We start from the raw sequence: 16,496 nt of genomic DNA, 5'->3' as shown, positions 1-16,496 counted from the left end.
CATCCCACTCCCTTCCTAGAACATCCAGTCCCATCCCAGTTCCCTTCCCAGTGCCCCTGACCCATCCCCAGCCCTCCCGTGACCTCAGTCCCTCCCCAGGGCATCCCGGTTCTTTTCCCCTGTGCATCCCAGTCCCATCCCAGGCCCACTCCCCAGTCCTGTCACAGTCCTCTTGCAGTCCCTCCCCATCCAATCCCAGTCCCTGCAGTGGCTTTCCCGTTGCTCCCAGTCCTTCCCCAGTGCATTCCGCTCCTTTCTCCCATGCATCCCATTCCCATTCCCGTACCATCCCAGTTCCCTTCCCAGCCCCCTCGCAGTCCCTCCCTGCTCCCTCCCCAGTTCCCCCAGTCCTAGCCCAGTGCCACCAGTGCTCCCAGTCCCACCCCAGTGCCCCCACTCCCATCCCAGTCCCTTCCCACTTCTCTCAGTGCAAGCCAGCGCACCCATTCCTTCCCAAGTGTCCTCCTGCAGTGCAACCCAGTCCTTCCCCAGTTTGCCCAGTTCCATCCCAGTCCCTTCCCACTGTCCTCAGGCCCATCCCAATTCCCTCCCCTGTGATCCCTAATTAAGGTGTCTTTTACTCCGTGTTCCCAGGCTCCCTCTTTCCCTTCGGTCGCCGTGGACACTGTGCCGGATGCCTCTGGCAGGACTAACCCCGGGGCTTTTATGTCCAACGTGCTGTGCTGTGTGTGCCTGCAGGTAAGAAAAGCTGGGAGTGCAGTCCTTCTGCTTTGATTGCTGTGTCTCTTGGGTAGTGATTTTGGAGGGGAATCCCAGAGCGATTTGGTTTGAAGGGGACCTTCAAAGGCCATCCTGCCTTCCGTGGGCAGGGACACCTTCCCCTCTCATCCTCAGCTGGATGCTCCCAGTCCCATCCAGCCTGGCCTGGAACACTTGCAGGGATGGGGCAGGCTCAGCTTCCCTGTGCAGTGTGCTCTAATATCTCTCCCCTGTCATCAGGAAAAATGTTGTCAGCGTGTTTTGTTCAATGATGGTAAGCAGGGCCCGGGTGAAAATGACTTTCTGTTAGGTGCAGAGGGAAATAATTCTCCTTTGAAGTCAAATGTATTCAGATTTGCACGAGTCTTGTCTGCCTTCTGTTTGAATTGCTTCCTATTCTAGGCAGTTGTTTTAAATTAAACTTTTATTTTGTGTCTCCCCCTTCAGCATCCTGTCCAAGACAAAGCTACCTTTCCTCGTGGGAATGGACTGGCCGGGCTTTGGCAATCTGGCCCCTCGAAAGTCTTAAGTGACCTCTTCCAGCAGGGGAAGACTGAAGCAAGGGGTGCCAGAAAGAACTGGAGTTTCTGGAGAATAAAAGCTGGAAGCGTGTCCCCGAAAATCCCCCCGGGTGGTCAGTGGTCTGACTTGCACGGACCGGTGGCCTTGGCCAGGAGCGGTCCTGTGGGAAGCGGCTTTGCCCAGCCTGTAATTTTAATTTCCATTGGCTGCTTGGCAAAGCCCCCCTGAGTGAGCCCCAGTGCCTGGCATGAGCGGAGCGGGCTTCCAGGGAGGTATTCACCTGGTCAGCGTCAGGAACCATCCTAACTGAGGCCTCGGTGAGTGCTTTTTGTATGACTGGACAGTGAAGCTGTGTGAATGACCTGGCTAGTGCTCAGTGTAGTCCTAATTAAAGTGTCTTTTACTCTGTGTTCTCAGGCTCCCTCTTTCCCTTCGGTTGCCATGGGTGTGCCAGACACCTCTGGCAGGACTAACCCTGTGGCTTTTATGTCCAACGTGCTGTGCTGTGTGCCTGCAGGTAAGAAAAGCTGGGAGTGTAGTCCCTCTGCTTTGATTGCTGTGTCTCTTTGGTAGTGATTTTGGAGGGGAATCCCAGAGCGATTTGGTTTGAAGGGGACCTTCAAAGGCCATCCTGCCTTCCGTGGGCAGGGACACCTTCCCCTCTCATCCTCAGCTGGATGCTCCCAGTCCCATCCAGCCTGGCCTGGAACACTTGCAGGGATGGGGCAGGCTCAGCTTCCCTGTGCAGTGTGCTCTAATATCTCTCCACTGGCATCCTGAAAAATGTTGTCAGCGTGTTTTGTTGGACGACGGTAAGCAGGACCTGGGTGAAAAGGACATTCTCTGAGGTGCTGGGAGAAGGAGGACTCGTGCGGGCACCTCCAGAGACAGCGGGAACGGGAGCGTGCTGCGGAGAAGGAAAATTCCAGGGGGTGGGTGCCGAGAAATATGTCCTTCCCTTGCCCTGTGCTCTGCACTTAGCAATGGGTCAAGTGCAGAAGTTTCCTGGGGACCCTGGGAAATGATGCCGGGTCTGCTAAGAAAAGTGGGGCCAAAGGAGCAGGACCTGGGTCTGCGAGCGTGGGAGAAACAAGGGCCGGGTCATCCTCTGCCTCCAGGAGGGAGGGCAGCAGGAAAGGCCACGGACTAAAGCACTGAAGTGCCGTTCCCCAGGGAGCCCCTGCCCAGCACTGAACTTGCTTGTGCACTTGCTGTCCCTTTGCCAGCAGAGCCGAAGCGTCGGGTGCGGGTGCCGGGGGGATGGAGCTGCCAAGGACAAACTGGGAGGGTGTTTGCGAAGGAAGGGGGGAGAAGGAGCTCTTGATGTGCTTTTTTTACTTCTTCATCCCACAGAATTGCCACGAGAGGAAATACTTCAGAGGGGCTCCCCTCCAGATAAGCCCTGAATATGCCAGGAGGTTTCAGCCGGGAGGAAAGGAGCTGTGGAAGAAAAGCAGCCTGAAAATAGCCAGCGGGGATCATCAGGTTTTCCAGGCAAGAAGAACAAGGAGAGAGATGAGGGAATCGGGTTCCAATTCCTAATGATTTGGTGGGTGCAGGAATGATTTGTGTGTGTTTTCCAGTCCCTTTTGATTCCTGAGATGATTTTAAAATGATGGCTTTAGCAATCAACTAAATCGGAGATGTTGTTTTTGAGAGGAAATGATGCCAAATAAATGCAGAGTTTTGGGTCAGTTTTTGGGATGATTTGGGTCATTTTTTGGGGTCAGTTTGGGGTCACTGTTTGGGGTGATTTGGGTCAGTTTTGGGTCAGCTTTTGGGATGATTGGGGTCAGTTTTGGGTCAGCTTTTGGGATGATTTGGGTCGGTTTGGGGTCAATTTTTGGGGAGCACTGGGTGCTACTGGAGTTTGTTGGGGAGCACTGGGTGTTACTGGGGGTTGTTGAGGAGCACTGGGTGTTACTGGGGTGCACTGGGGAGCACCGGGTGTTACTGAGGGTTGTTGGGGAGCACTGGGAGAGAAGATGAAAAATAAAGAGAATAAAAAATAAACGAAATAAAAAAAGGAAATATAAAAAACAAAAGAAAATTTAAAAAAAGGCAAAAAACCTAAAAAGGAAATAAAATGAAAATGAAATAAAAGAGAAAAAAAAAAAAAGAAAAAAAGAAACCCCTTCTTGGGCACCCCGTTTCCTCTCCTCCCCCCCCCCCCCCGAACCGTAAATTGCGGGGTCATCACCCCTCACATGTGAGAAGGGGACCCCAAAATGTGGGTGAGGGAACCCCAGAGAGCCGAAAAAGCGGAGGGGGAGCCGCAGTAAGAAAGCGAAGCCGGGCGGTCGGGCGGCGGGGTGGGGGGGGGAGCCAAGGTGGCGACGCCGGCGCGTGCGCAGTCGTTGGAAAGACGCCGGCGATCACGTGGTAACTGAGGGCAGCCAGGAGAGGGAACGGCGACGCATGCGCGGTGGCTCTCGTGCCGGTGCAGCGCTCCCTGCTCGAGTTAAGGGCCGGTTCCGGCGGCAGGGCGGGACTCGCGGTCTCCCGTCTCTCCCGGGGTGCGTGTGGGGGGAATAACATGAAGATTTTTTGGGGTGAAAGCGCAGAAATTAGCGAGGAGGGACGCTAATTTGGGTAAACCCGGTCCCCGGAAGTAGAGAGCGACCGGAAGTCCTCCAAGGCCCCGTCCCAGAAGTCCGCCAAGCCCACAGTAAAGATGGCGCCGCCAGGACCGGAACGACCACACTAAAAATGGCGGCCCCTGCCCGGAAGTTTGCCCCGACGCCACACTCAAGATGGCGCCGCCAAAACCGGAACTTAGCCGAGGCCACACTAAAGATGGCGGCGAGAGGCCCCCTCGCTTTAGAGAGGTGTCTATCCTGTTGCCTGACCTCCGCCGCGACCCGGACCCCCGCCCCGCGCCCGCAGCGCCGTCTCGCCGCGCCGCTTCCCGCTGTGGGGACGGGGCGGGGCGCTCGGCGGCGCCGGGCGCGGGCGGCAGGTTCGTGGGCGGCGGCAGGCACCGGCGAGGGCAGCCCCCGTCTCGGCGCCGCGGCGCGCGAGGACCTCAGGCGCCCACGCCGCGCCGCCCGCTCGCCCCGCTCCGCTCCCGCTCCCGCTCCCGCTCCCGCCCCCGCCGTGCCCTGGAGATGCTATCGGGGCTGCGCCGCCGCCTTCCCCCCCGGGAGCGACCCACGGCGGCAGATCCGACGGAGATCGTTTCCGGGGTAAGCTGGGCGCGGCGGGCGGGCGCGGCCGCCTGTGGCTCCACCCGTCCCTCTCTCCCCTCCCATGCGGGACAGCCCCAGGTGTGGGCAGTGAGGCTGACAAAGAGGCGGGACAGCCCCAGGTGTGGGCAGTGAGGGTGACAAGGGGCGGGCCGTGCTCGGTGGGGCCCTTTTTATGGGGAGCTTCTGCAGGAGAGCAGTCGATCCCAGGGAATCTCTCAAGCAGTGATGGTGAGAGCATCTCGCAGGGGCTCGGGGAAGCACCTGATGTACCCGGATTATCGCTTGAGGAAGGTGCCGAGGGATGAGCCCTGTTCCAGGAAGCAGCGCAGGAGAGGGGAGCAGCGCACGTGGACAGGTGGGAGAGTGTTGGGGTGCAGAAAAGATGCAGCTCAGACTAGAGGAAGACCTTGGAAGTTTCTTTTATTGATACAAACGTGCAAAGCAGAGAGTGAGGTGGAATATAAACACTGTAGGTGCTCGGGCAGGTGAACCAGGACTTAGGAGAGGAAATCGCTTTCCTCAGCACCTAAAGTTCCAATTGCCTCTCTCAGGAGCAGTCGAGAGGAGTTTCTACTTTGGGGCTGGTCTCCAAAGGTAGGCACCTGAAACTGCTGTGGGAAGCTTACTGCCGTAACCAGACAGTAATTTCCCCTGATATTTTAGCTACTAAACCCAGTGAGTTTTATTTCCTCTGTGCAGAGCTCTCCACTCTCATTTTAAGGCTATTTTCCCCGGTCCTCACCGCAGGACAGCGGCTCTTTCCCGGTTCAAACCTCGGCACAGCCACCGAACCGGGCGCGGGTCCGTGGAAGCACTTCCTGATTCTCGTTATTACCTCACTCCACATCCCCCATCGCGAAGCACCCCGGGAGCTTAGCCCAGCAGCGCGGGAGGGTCCCGGCAGCCCCGGGGCTCCTTGCGGCCCCCTCCGCGCCTCGTTCCGGTACCGCCAGGCTCACCCTTGTCCCGCAGGTAGGACGCGGCCACGCCGCGCTGCCCCAGCCCGCGCCGCGCCGCTCCCCTTCCCGGCGCCGCAGCCCGCGCCGCGCCGCTCCCCTTCCCGGCGCCGCAGCCCGCGCCGCGCCGCTCCCCTTCCCGGCGCCGCAGCCCGCGCCGCGCCGCTCCCCTTCCCGGCGCCGCAGCCCGCGCCGCGCCGCTCCCCTTCCCGGCGCCGCAGCCCGCGCCGCGCCGCTCCCCTTCCCGGCGCCGCAGCCCGCGCCGCGCCGCTCCCCTTCCCGGCGCCGCAGCCCGCGCCGCGCCGCTCCCCTTCCCGGCGCCGCAGCCCGCGCCGCGCCGCTCCCCTTCCCGGCGCCGCAGCCCGCGCCGCGCCGCTCCCCTTCCCGGCGCCGCAGCCCGCGCCGCGCCGCTCCCCTTCCCGGCGCCGCAGCCCGCGCCGCGCCGCTCCCCTTCCCGGCGCCGCAGCCCGCGCCGCGCCGCTCCCCTTCCCGGCGCCGCAGCCCGCGCCGCGCCGCTCCCCTTCCCGGCGCCGCAGCCCGCGCCGCGCCGCTCCCCTTCCCGGCGCCGCAGCCCGCGCCGCGCCGCTCCCCTTCCCGGCGCCGCAGCCCGCGCCGCGCCGCTCCCCTTCCCGGCGCCGCAGCCCGCGCCGCGCCGCTCCCCTTCCCGGCGCCGCAGCCCGCGCCGCGCCGCTCCCCTTCCCGGCGCCGCAGCCCGCGCCGCGCCGCTCCCCTTCCCGGCGCCGCAGCCCGCGCCGCGCCGCTCCCCTTCCCGGCGCCGCAGCCCGCGCCGCGCCGCTCCCCTTCCCGGCGCCGCAGCCCCCGCCGCCCCGCTAACTCCCGCCATTCTGCTCCAGTCCCTCCGCTCCAGCCCCTACCCGAATCCAATACCAACCCTACATCTAATACCAACTATAATGCCTGCTCACGTTAGGAGTCCTTTTCTCTGTCAGGCTCTTTACCTATCCTGATTTTAAGTCAGAGATGCAAAACAGGTGCTGCTGCTCCCAGAGCCTTTATACTGTCTTGGATTGGGCTGCTCCCTTTCTCCCGGGGCCTCAAGGGAAGGGAGGTGGGCACGACCAGGGGTATATTAACCCCAGCCTTTGGTCAGGGAAGTCATTCAGCAGGCAGGCTTCAATGGGATAAGAGCTCTCCCTTTCTTTCATTTAATGGCACTTCTCAAGCTATTCCTGCTTTATTAAAGCATCAGCTTTGGTATCCAAAGAAGCAGAGCTGTATATGGTAATGAAGAGGATTACACTCACATGCAGGGTTTTTAAATTTAATAACTTGGTGTTGCTAAGCTGCTTTTATAATTGGTTATCTCTTTTTCTTTTCCTTAGGAGCCTTGCATATTTTGGGATTTCCTGATCATCTCAACTGCAGTTTGGCATTTTTTCACCAGTGTTATCCAGTCCTCAGGTGAAGCTGCTCTGTGTTGAAGATGTTACAGACACTCAGGTTTGCAAGTAGTCAGTGGGGGGTTACAGCCCACAGATAGAGTGAGGGCTGGGGTGCCAGTTAGGAATTGCTAGGGGTTTTTTGAGGTAGTATGGGTGGAAAGCAGTGTCCAGGAGCCCCCTAAATGCCTGTGAAGGCACCCACTGACTTTTCAGATGTGCTACTTAAGTTTTCTTCTCATTCACCCAGATATTCTGTGCAATTACAGCTGCAGTCTTTGGCTGCAGGCAGTGACCCTGGGTGGTTTGCCTAAAGAGAAGGGAGACTCTTTGAGCTCTCCCCATCTATCTGGGTGACTTTGGTTAGGGTTTCTTTACCATGTCAGAGGGGTAGGGTGTAAAGCAGAGTTGAACAGAACAGAGGCCAGAGGAGCAGAGCAAGAAGGTGGGTCATCACCTGACATCAGCACAAAGATGTGGCTTTTAGCTCCACGTTTACTTGTGTGTTAAGGATTTTGTTGTTTGGGTTTGTTTTTTCTTTGTTTTCAGCTGCAGAGCCCTGGGCCCAGGAGGCTCTAGGCACTGGAGGGGAGGTGATCCAGGTGAGTCCCGGTGAGCAAGGTGAGCATTGACTCCAGGACAGAACTAGATGGTCTTTTACAGGTGTTGTGGTGAATCTGTGCACATGCTTTGTTTCTTGTGTTTTCCAGGGGTTCTGCCACCTTCTAACAGACAGTCCAGTGCTTCAGGGCCCCTGCTGGTAAGAGGTCACTGTGGAGGAGAGGTAGGTAGGAGCTACCCCAGGAAAGGCATCCTTTCAGGCAGTACCTCAGTCTGTACATTTGCCTTTGGCTTTTTTACTTTGCAGAGAATGTGTGCAGCCTGAGAGGGCCGGAGCCACCTGCCAATTAGTTTTGATGGTCTTCAGCTGTCCTTGTGAGTAATCTCCTAGTACTACGAGGGTCATCAATTAAGGCTGGACCTTTCCCAGTTGCAGGTGCCATCCAGCCTGCCTTTGGCAAAGGAGGAGCATTGAGGTTGAGTCGGGGAGGTAGGGAGTAGGTGCTGGCGTCTCCCTTACTTTCAGAAACACCCATAACTTTTTTTCTCACTCCCCCAGGTACGGCACACGGTGACGGCAGCAGCCTCTGACTGGGATCAGAGCCAGTGGCCTGAGAACCTCTCAGCTCAGGGGAGGGTGAGTAGCCAATTGCAGGGTTATCTCCCACGTGCTGCCCAACTCTTGTGTCAGTTTCTGTTTTCTTTCTCGTAGCCAACCGAGTCAGTGATCTCACAGGACCCTCTGAGCCAGCTGGGCGTCCTTCCTTCACATCGAAGATGGATTCACATCCCCAGCTGTGGGAAAGATAAGTGGAGGACTCCCACCTGGAGAGGGGATGAGAGCTGGGTCCAGTTTTATGGTTAGGAGGGAGGGATTTTCAAATGAGCCCAGGGGAAAGGGTCTGCCCTAACAGGCCCTTGGCACACATAGGAGGAGCAGTTTACTTTTCATCATGGAGTAGGATGTGCAGGGCAGAGCTGTTCAGGTCTGTGTCATGTCCTTTGTCCAGTCTGTGTTTCGTGTCTTACTATTCACAGTCACCACATCTTTGCTTTCTGCCCTCAAAGCTCTTATCTGAGGCATCATTCCTAGGGTCTTGAACCTCTGCACTGCCCAGCCCAGTGCCCATACCATCCGTTCTTTGTCTCACTAGCTTGGATGTGCATCAGAATCGCATCTGAGAAGTGTCAGGTCAGGTGTCTTTTACAGCCTCCTTACAGGTTGTATCGGTGGCTGTGCTGTGCAGTCATCTCTTGTAACCGCCTGGGATTTCTGAGAGTTTAAGAAGATTCTGAACATAGCCTTGTCTCCCATCCATCTTAGCAATTTTGTAGGCAGTTCTTGTCCCAGGCCATTCTGTTAGAGTGTCTTTTCAGGCTCCCCAGAGCCTCCTCCGTTCAGTCTCACCGTATCCTCCGTCTTCTCGTGCGGCAGCACATCCATTTTGGCGTCGTTCCTTTCTCAGAGTTCTCTCTCCTGGTTGCACCACAGCACTTGTCTGGAAATGTGTCCTTGGAGTTTGTGTTGGGCCTGGAACTGCTCTGCCCTGCAGTGTAGACTTGGGGGTAGGTGGAGTAGAAAGGAGACTTCCCGGTTACCCCATGGATAGGCTTAGGCACTGAGGACCTTAAAGTTAGGTCAGTGTTTGTTTGTGCAGGTTGTCTTTGGACCCCAGAGGGCTTGTCTAAGGAGAAATTAGAATTGCACAGCAGCTAAAGCCCCCCTGTATATATGGCTGACTTTGGTAACTCATTTCTTTGCAGTGTCAGAGGGACTGGATGTAAAGCAGAGATGAACAGAAGAGGCTGGAGGAGCACAGTCAGAAGGTGGGTTGTCATGTGAGGTCAGAGCCAAGACATGACTTTTGGCCCTAGGGTTACTTGATCATTTGGATGGTTTGGTGGTTTAGTTTTGTTTTTTTTATTTTTTTTTTTAAGATGCAGAGCCCTCAGCCCAGCAGATGACAGGCACCAGAGGGAAGGTGAGCCTGGTGAGCAAGGTGAGTAGTGACTGCAGGACAAAACTAGCTGCTCTTTTGCAGGTGGTGTACTTGTGGTGAAACTGTGTACATACTTATTTTTTTGTTTTCCAGGCAATGCACCGACTTCTAACATACAGTCCAACGCGACAGGGACCCTGCCTGTAAGAGGTCACGGTCAAGGGGAGTCAGACAGAAGCTGCCATGGGAGCAGCAAACTCTTGGGCAGTATCTCAGTACTCACACTTGCCTCTGGGTTGTTTTGCAGGAGACGTACGAAGCCTCACAGGGCTGAAGCCAACTCACAGTGAGGTGACGGACACGGTTTGGTCCTCTGGAGCTGTCCTTGTAGGTAATCTCCGAGTATTGAAAGGATCAGCAATGAAGGATTGAGCTTTTTTGATTGCAGGTGCCATCCAGCTAACCTTTGGGAGCAGACGAGCGTTGGAGGTGAGTCGGGGAGGCAGCAGGAGGAGCAGGAATCCACTGCAGCTATAGAGATGCCCTCTAATTTTGTCTCTCTCTCGCTCATGTGTCCCAGGAGATGATAGCACCTTGTCCAAGTCTGGTCAGAGCCAGTGACACGAGGACCTGCCTCGGTGACAGTGAGTTGAGGGATCGTGGGGGCTGGGGCCACGTGCCTCAGTACTCAGATCTGGAGTCTGGTTTTCTTTCTTGCAGTTGACTCCGAGTACTCTGATGATGGCAGGAACCTCTGAGGCAGCCCAGGTGCCCGTCCTGTGCATCCAAGATGGATTGGCATCCCCTGCTCTTGGCAAGATAAGTGCAGGGCAAAGCCCCAGAGAGGGGTTGGGAGTTGGTGCAAGTCTGTGCCTCGCCTGGAGGGATTTTTGAAATTAGTCTGGTGCAGGGGGTATCCTGTGACAGGTTATTTGGACGCATCAAAAGAAGGGCTTACTTTTTATCATGGGATTCCTGTGTGCAGGGCAGAGCAGTTCTGGTCTGTGTCACATCCTTTGTCTCATCCCTCTGTTTTGTGTCCTTCGTCTCTTAATTGTGTCACATGGTGTGTGTGGTCACAGGTGTGGGGTGTCTCACTTGGGGTCAGCCTGGACCTGCTCTGCCCTCCTCCGTGGATCAGTGGGTGGATAGAATATTTCTCAGTCTCACATGAACATGTCAGTTCCCTTAGACAGTGGAGCCGATGGCTGTCCAGTCGGTGAGCAGGATGGTCTTGCAATGCCCTGCTTGGGTGTATAGAGTCCCGGCTAGGTAGAGTAGGAACCAGTGTCTAGGGTTTAGAGGTTTTTGGCTTTCATTGTGAGCAATCCCTAAATGTTTGAGAGCTGAGTGTTTGAGCATTTGCCCATTTCATTTGCAGGGGCAGTGTTGGGAGCAGCTGAAGAGAGAGGAACCTTGTAGGTGAGTTGGGGAGGCAGCAGGAGGAGCGGGGATCCACTGCACCTTTAGAGATGCCTTCTAAGTTTGTGTCTCACTCCTTCAGGTATCCTGGAATGTGACATCCACAGTGTCCGACTCCGGTCACGGCCTGGGTGCTGGTGAGTAGTGGGATCACTGTGGTTTGAGCCCCATGCCACACAACTCACGTATTGCTTATGGTTTTCTTTCTCGCAGTTGACTCCGAGTAGTCTGACGATGGCAGGAACCTCTGAGCCAGCCCAGGTGCCCCTCCTGTGCATCAAAGCTGGATTGGCATCCCCTGCTCTCGGCAAGATAAGTGCAGGGCAAAGACCCAGAGAGTGGTTGGGAGTGGGTGCAAGTATGTGCATTTCCTGGAGGGATTTTTGCAATTAGTCCGGTGGAGTGGGTATCCTGGAACAGGTTATTTGGACGCATCAAAAGAAGGACTTACTTTTTATCATGGGATTCAGGTGTGCGGGGCAGAGCAGTTCCGGTCTGTGTCACGTCCTGTGTCTCGTGCGTGTTTTGTGTCACGTCCTGTGTCTCGTGCGTGTTTTGTGTCCCGTGGTTTGTGTTGTCACAGGTGTGGGGTGTCTCACTTGGGGTCAGCCTGGAACTGCTCTGCCCTGCTGCGTGGATCAGTGGGTAGATAGAATATTGCTCAGAGTCTCACATGAACATGTCAGTTCCCTTAGACAGTGGAGCCGATGGCTGTCCAGTCTGTGAGCAGGATGGTCTTGCGATGCCCTGCTTGGGTGTATAGAATCCCGGCTAGGTAGAGTAGGAACCAGTGTCTAGGGTTTAGAGGTTTTTGGCTTTCGTTGTGAGCAATCCCTAAATGTTTGAGAGCTGAGTGTTTGAGCATTTGCCCATTTCATTTGCAGGGTCGGTCTTGGGAGCAGCTGAAGAGAGAGGAGCCTTGTAGGTGAGTTGGGGAGGCAGCAGGAGGAGCAGGGATCCACTGCAGCTTTAGAGATGCCCTCTAATTTTGTCTCTCGCTCACTCAGGTATCCCAGAAGATGACAGCACGTTGTCCAAGTCTGGTCAGTGACACGAGGACCTGCCTCGGTGACAGTGAGTAGAGGGATCCTGGGGGCTGGGGCCACGTGCCACACTACACAGATATGGTGTCTGGTTTTCTTTCTCGCAGTTGACTCCGAGTAGTCTGACGATGGCAGGAACCTCTGAGGCAGCCCAGGTGCTCCTCCTCTGCATCAAAGCTGGATTGGCATCCCCTGCTCTCTGAAAGATAAGTGCAGGGCAAAGACCCAGAGAGGGGTTGGGAGTGGGTGCAAGTCTGTGCCTCGCCTGGAGGGATTTTTGCAATTATTCTGGTGCAGGGGTATCCTGTGACAGGTTATTTGGATGCACCAAAGAAAGGGCTTACTTTTTATCATTGGATTCCTGTGTGCAGGGCAGAGCGGTTCTGGTGTGTGTCACATCCTTTCTCTCGTGCGTGTTTTGTGTCCCATGGTGTGTGTGGTCACAGGTGTGGGGTGTCTCACTTGGGGTCAGCCTGGACCTGCTCTGCCCTGCTCTGTGGGTCAGTGGGTAGATGGAATATGGCTCGGAGTGTGACGTCAACATGTCAGTTCCCTTAGACAGTGGAGCCGATGGCTGTCCAGTGTGTGAGCAGGATGGTCTTGCGATGCCCTGCTTGGGTGTATAGAGTCCCGACTGGGTAGAGTAGGAACCAGTGTCTAGGATGTAGAGGTTTTTGGCTTTTGTTGTGAGCAATCCCTAAATGTTTGAGAGCTGAGGGTTTGAGCATTTGCCCATTTCATTTGCAGGGTCGGTCTTGGGAGCAGCTGAAGAGAGAGGAGCCTTGTAGGTGAGTTGGGGAGGCAGCAGGAGGAGCGAGGATCCACTGCAGCTTTAGAAATGCCCTCTAATTTTGTCTCTCGCTCACTCAGGTATCCCAGAAGATGACAGCACGTTGTCCAACTGTGGTCAGAGCCAGCGACCCGAGGACCTGCCTCGGTGACAGTGAGTAGAGGGATCCTGGGGGCTGGGACCACGTGCCACACTACTCAGATCTGGTGTCTGGTTTTCTTTCTCGCAGTTGACTCCGAGTAGTCTGATGGTGGCAGGAACCTCTGAGGCAGCCCAGGTGCCCCTCCTCTGCATCAAAGATGGATTGGCATCCCCTGCTCTCGGCAAGATAAGTGCAGGGCAAAGACCCAGAGAGGGGTTGGGAGTGGGTGCAAGTCTGTGCCTGGCCTGGAGGGATTTTTGCAATTAGTCCGGTGCAGGGGGTATCCTGTGACAAGTTATTTGGACGCATCAAAGGAAGGGCTTACTTTTTATCATGGGATTCCCGTGTGCCGGGCAGAGCAGTTCCGGTCTGTGTCACGTCCTTTGTCTCGTCCATGTTTTGTGTCCTTCGTCTCTTAATTGTCACGTGGTGTGTGTGGTCACAGGTGTGGGGTGTCTCACTTGGGGTCAGCCTGGAACTGCTCTGCCCTGCTCCGTGGATCAGTGGGTAGATGGAATATGGCTCGGAGTGTGACGTCAACATGTCAGTTCCCTTAGACAGTGGAGCCGATGGCTGTCCAGTGTGTGAGCAGGATGGTCTTGCGATGCCCTGCTTGGGTGTATAGAGTCCCGACTGGGTAGAGTAGGAACCAGTGTCTAGGATGTAGAGGTTTTTGGCTTTTGTTGTGAGCAATCCCTAAATGTTTGAGAGCTGAGTGTTTGAGCATTTGCCCATTTCATTTGCAGAGGCAGTCTTGGGAGCAGCTGAAGAGAGAGGAGCCTTGTAGGTGAGTTGGGGAGGCAGCAGGAGGAGCAGGGATCCACTGCAGCTTTAGAGATGCCTTCTAAGTTTGTGTCTCACTCACTCAGGTATCCCGGAACGTGACATCCACAGTGTCCGACTCCGCTCAGGACCTGGGTGCTGGTGAGTAGGGGGATCACTGTGGTTTGAACCCCATGCCACACAACTCACGTATTGCTTGTGGTTTTCTTTCTCGCAGTTGGCTCCTAGTAGTCTGACGATGGCAGGAACCTCTGCGCCAGCCCAGGTGCTCCTCCTCTGCATCAAAGCTGGATTGGCATCCCTGGCTCTCGGAAAGATAAGTGCAGGGCCAAGACCCAGGGAGTAGTTGGGAGTGGGTGCAAGTCTGTGCCTGGCCTGGAGGGATTTTTGCAATTAGTCCGGTGCAGGGGGTATCCTGTGACAGGTTATTTGGACGCATCAAAGGAAGGGCTTACTTTTTATCATGGGATTCACGTTTGCAGGGCAGAGCAGTTCTGGTGTGGGTCATGTCCTTTGTCTCGTGGTGTTTTGTGTCCCATGGTGTGTGTGGTCACAGATGTGGGGTGTCTCACTTGGGGTCAGCCTGGACCTGCTCTGCCCTTCTCCGTGGATCAGTGGGTAGATGGAATATGGCTCCGAGTGTCAGGTGAACATGTCAGTTCCCTTAGACAGTGGAGCCGATGGCTGTCTAGTCTGTGAGCAGGATGGTCTTGCAATGCCCTGCTTGGGTGTATAGAATCCCGGCTAGGTAGAGTAGGAACCAGTGTCTAGGGTTTAGAGGTTTTTGGCTTTCGTTGTGAGCAATCCTTACATGTTTGAGAGCTGAGTGTTTGAGCATTTGCCCATTTCATTTGCAGGGTCGGTCTTGGGAGCAGCTGAAGAGAGAGGAGCCTTGTAGGTGAGTTGGGGAGGCAGCAGGAGGAGCGGGGATCCACTGCACCTTTAGAGATGCCCTCTAATTTTGTCTCTCGCTCACTCAGGTATCCCAGAAGATGACAGCACGTTGTCCAACTGTGGTCAGAGCCAGCGACCCGAGGACCTGCCTCGGTGACAGTGAGTAGAGGGATCCTGGGGGCTGGGACCACGTGCCACACTACTCAGATCTGGTGTCTGGTTTTCTTTCTCGCAGTTGACTCCGAGTAGTCTGATGGTGGCAGGAACCTCTGAGGCAGCCCAGGTGCCCCTTCTCTGCATCAAAGATGGATTGGCATCCCCTGCTCTCGGCAAGATAAGTGCAGGGCAAAGACCCAGAGAGTAGTTGGGAGTGGGTGCAAGTCTGTGCCTCGCCTGGAGGGATTTTTGCAATTAGACCGGTGCAGGGGGTATCCTGTGACAGGTTATTTGGACGCATCAAAGGAAGGGCTTACTTTTTATCATGGGATTCCCGTGTGCAGGGCAGAGCAGTTCCGGTCTGTGTCACGTCCTTTGTCTCGTCCATGTTTTGTGTCCTTCATCTCTTAATTGTGTCACGTGGTGTGTGTGGTCACAGGTGTGGGGTGTCTCACTTGGGGTCAGCCTGGACCTGCTCTGCCCTGCTCTGTGGATCAGTGGGTAGATAGAATATTGTTCAGAGTCTCACATGAACATGTCAGTTCCCTTAGACAGTGGAGCCGATGGCTGTCCAGTCTGTGAGCAGGATGGTCTTGCGATGCCCTGCTTGGGTGTATAGAATCCCGGCTAGGTAGAGTAGGAACCAGTGTCTAGGGTTTAGAGGTTTTTGGCTTTTGTTGTGAGCAATCCCTAAATGTTTGAGAGCTGAGTGTTTGAGCATTTGCCCATTTCATTTGCAGGGTCGGTCTTGGGAGCAGCTGAAGAGAGAGGAGCCTTGTAGGTGAGTTGGGGAGGCAGCAGGAGGAGCGAGGATCCACTGCAGCTTTAGAAATGCCCTCCAATTTTGTCTCTCGCTCACTCAGGTATCCCAGAAGATGACAGCACGTTGTCCAACTGTGGTCAGAGCCAGCGACCCGAGGACCTGCCTCGGTGACAGTGAGTAGAGGGATCCTGGGGGCTGGGACCACGTGCCACACTACTCAGATCTGGTGTCTGGTTTTCTTTCTCGCAGTTGACTCTGAGTAGTCTGATGGTGGCAGGAACCTCTGAGGCAGCCCAGGTGCCCCTCCTCTGCATCAAAGATGGATTGGCATCCCCTGCTCTCGGCAAGATAAGTGCAGGGCAAAGACCCAGAGAGGGGTTGGGAGTGGGTGCAAGTCTGTGCCTGGCCTGGAGGGATTTTTGCAATTAGTCCGGTGCAGGGGGTATCCTGTGACAAGTTATTTGGACGCATCAAAGGAAGGGCTTACTTTTTATCATGGGATTCCCGTGTGCCGGGCAGAGCAGTTCCGGTCTGTGTCACGTCCTTTGTCTCGTCCATGTTTTGTGTCCTTCGTCTCTTAATTGTCACGTGGTGTGTGTGGTCACAGGTGTGGGGTGTCTCACTTGGGGTCAGCCTGGAACTGCTCTGCCCTGCTCCGTGGATCAGTGGGTAGATGGAATATGGCTCGGAGTGTGACGTCAACATGTCAGTTCCCTTAGACAGTGGAGCCGATGGCTGTCCAGTGTGTGAGCAGGATGGTCTTGCGATGCCCTGCTTGGGTGTATAGAGTCCCGACTGGGTAGAGTAGGAACCAGTGTCTAGGATGTAGAGGTTTTTGGCTTTTGTTGTGAGCAATCCCTAAATGTTTGAGAGCTGAGTGTTTGAGCATTTGCCCATTTCATTTGCAGAGGCAGTCTTGGGAGCAGCTGAAGAGAGAGGAGCCTTGTAGGTGAGTTGGGGAGGCAGCAGGAGGAGCAGGGATCCACTGCAGCTTTAGAGATGCCTTCTAAGTTTGTGTCTCACTCACTCAGGTATCCCGGAACGTGACATCCACAGTGTCCGACTCCGCTCAGGACCTGGGTGCTGGTGAGTAGGGGGATCACTGTGGTTTGAACCCCATGCCACACAACTCACGTATTGCTTGTGGTTTTCTTTCTCGCAGTTGGCTCCTAGTAGTCTGACGATGGCAGGAACCTCTGCGCCAGCCCAGGTGCTC

At 55.7% G+C, this 16,496-nt stretch overlaps 3 long non-coding RNA genes across 3 annotated transcripts; all 3 read left to right on the top strand.

The window, feature by feature from the left end:
- The first annotated feature begins 591 nt into the window (after positions 1–591).
- Positions 592–3,215, top strand: LOC135408111 (uncharacterized). Its single transcript, XR_010427249.1, has 4 exons — positions 592–699; positions 1,168–1,759; positions 2,596–3,110; positions 3,201–3,215. It is a non-coding gene; the product is annotated as an uncharacterized LOC135408111 (long non-coding RNA).
- A 3,822-nt stretch (positions 3,216–7,037) lies between these two features.
- On the top strand, positions 7,038–7,909 carry LOC135408113 (uncharacterized). Its single transcript, XR_010427251.1, has 4 exons — positions 7,038–7,231; positions 7,336–7,407; positions 7,497–7,570; positions 7,784–7,909. It is a non-coding gene; the product is annotated as an uncharacterized LOC135408113 (long non-coding RNA).
- Positions 7,910–8,431: 522 nt separating this feature from the next.
- Positions 8,432–9,348, top strand: LOC135408112 (uncharacterized). The gene is made up of 3 exons (XR_010427250.1): positions 8,432–8,913; positions 9,112–9,174; positions 9,286–9,348. It is a non-coding gene; the product is annotated as an uncharacterized LOC135408112 (long non-coding RNA).
- The last annotated feature ends 7,148 nt before the right edge of the window (positions 9,349–16,496 follow it).

This window comes from Pseudopipra pipra, unplaced genomic scaffold (assembly GCF_036250125.1).
Source record: "Pseudopipra pipra isolate bDixPip1 unplaced genomic scaffold, bDixPip1.hap1 HAP1_SCAFFOLD_184, whole genome shotgun sequence".
Lineage (NCBI taxonomy): Eukaryota > Metazoa > Chordata > Aves > Passeriformes > Pipridae > Pseudopipra > Pseudopipra pipra.
This window is presented reverse-complemented; position numbering and strand designations above follow the sequence as displayed.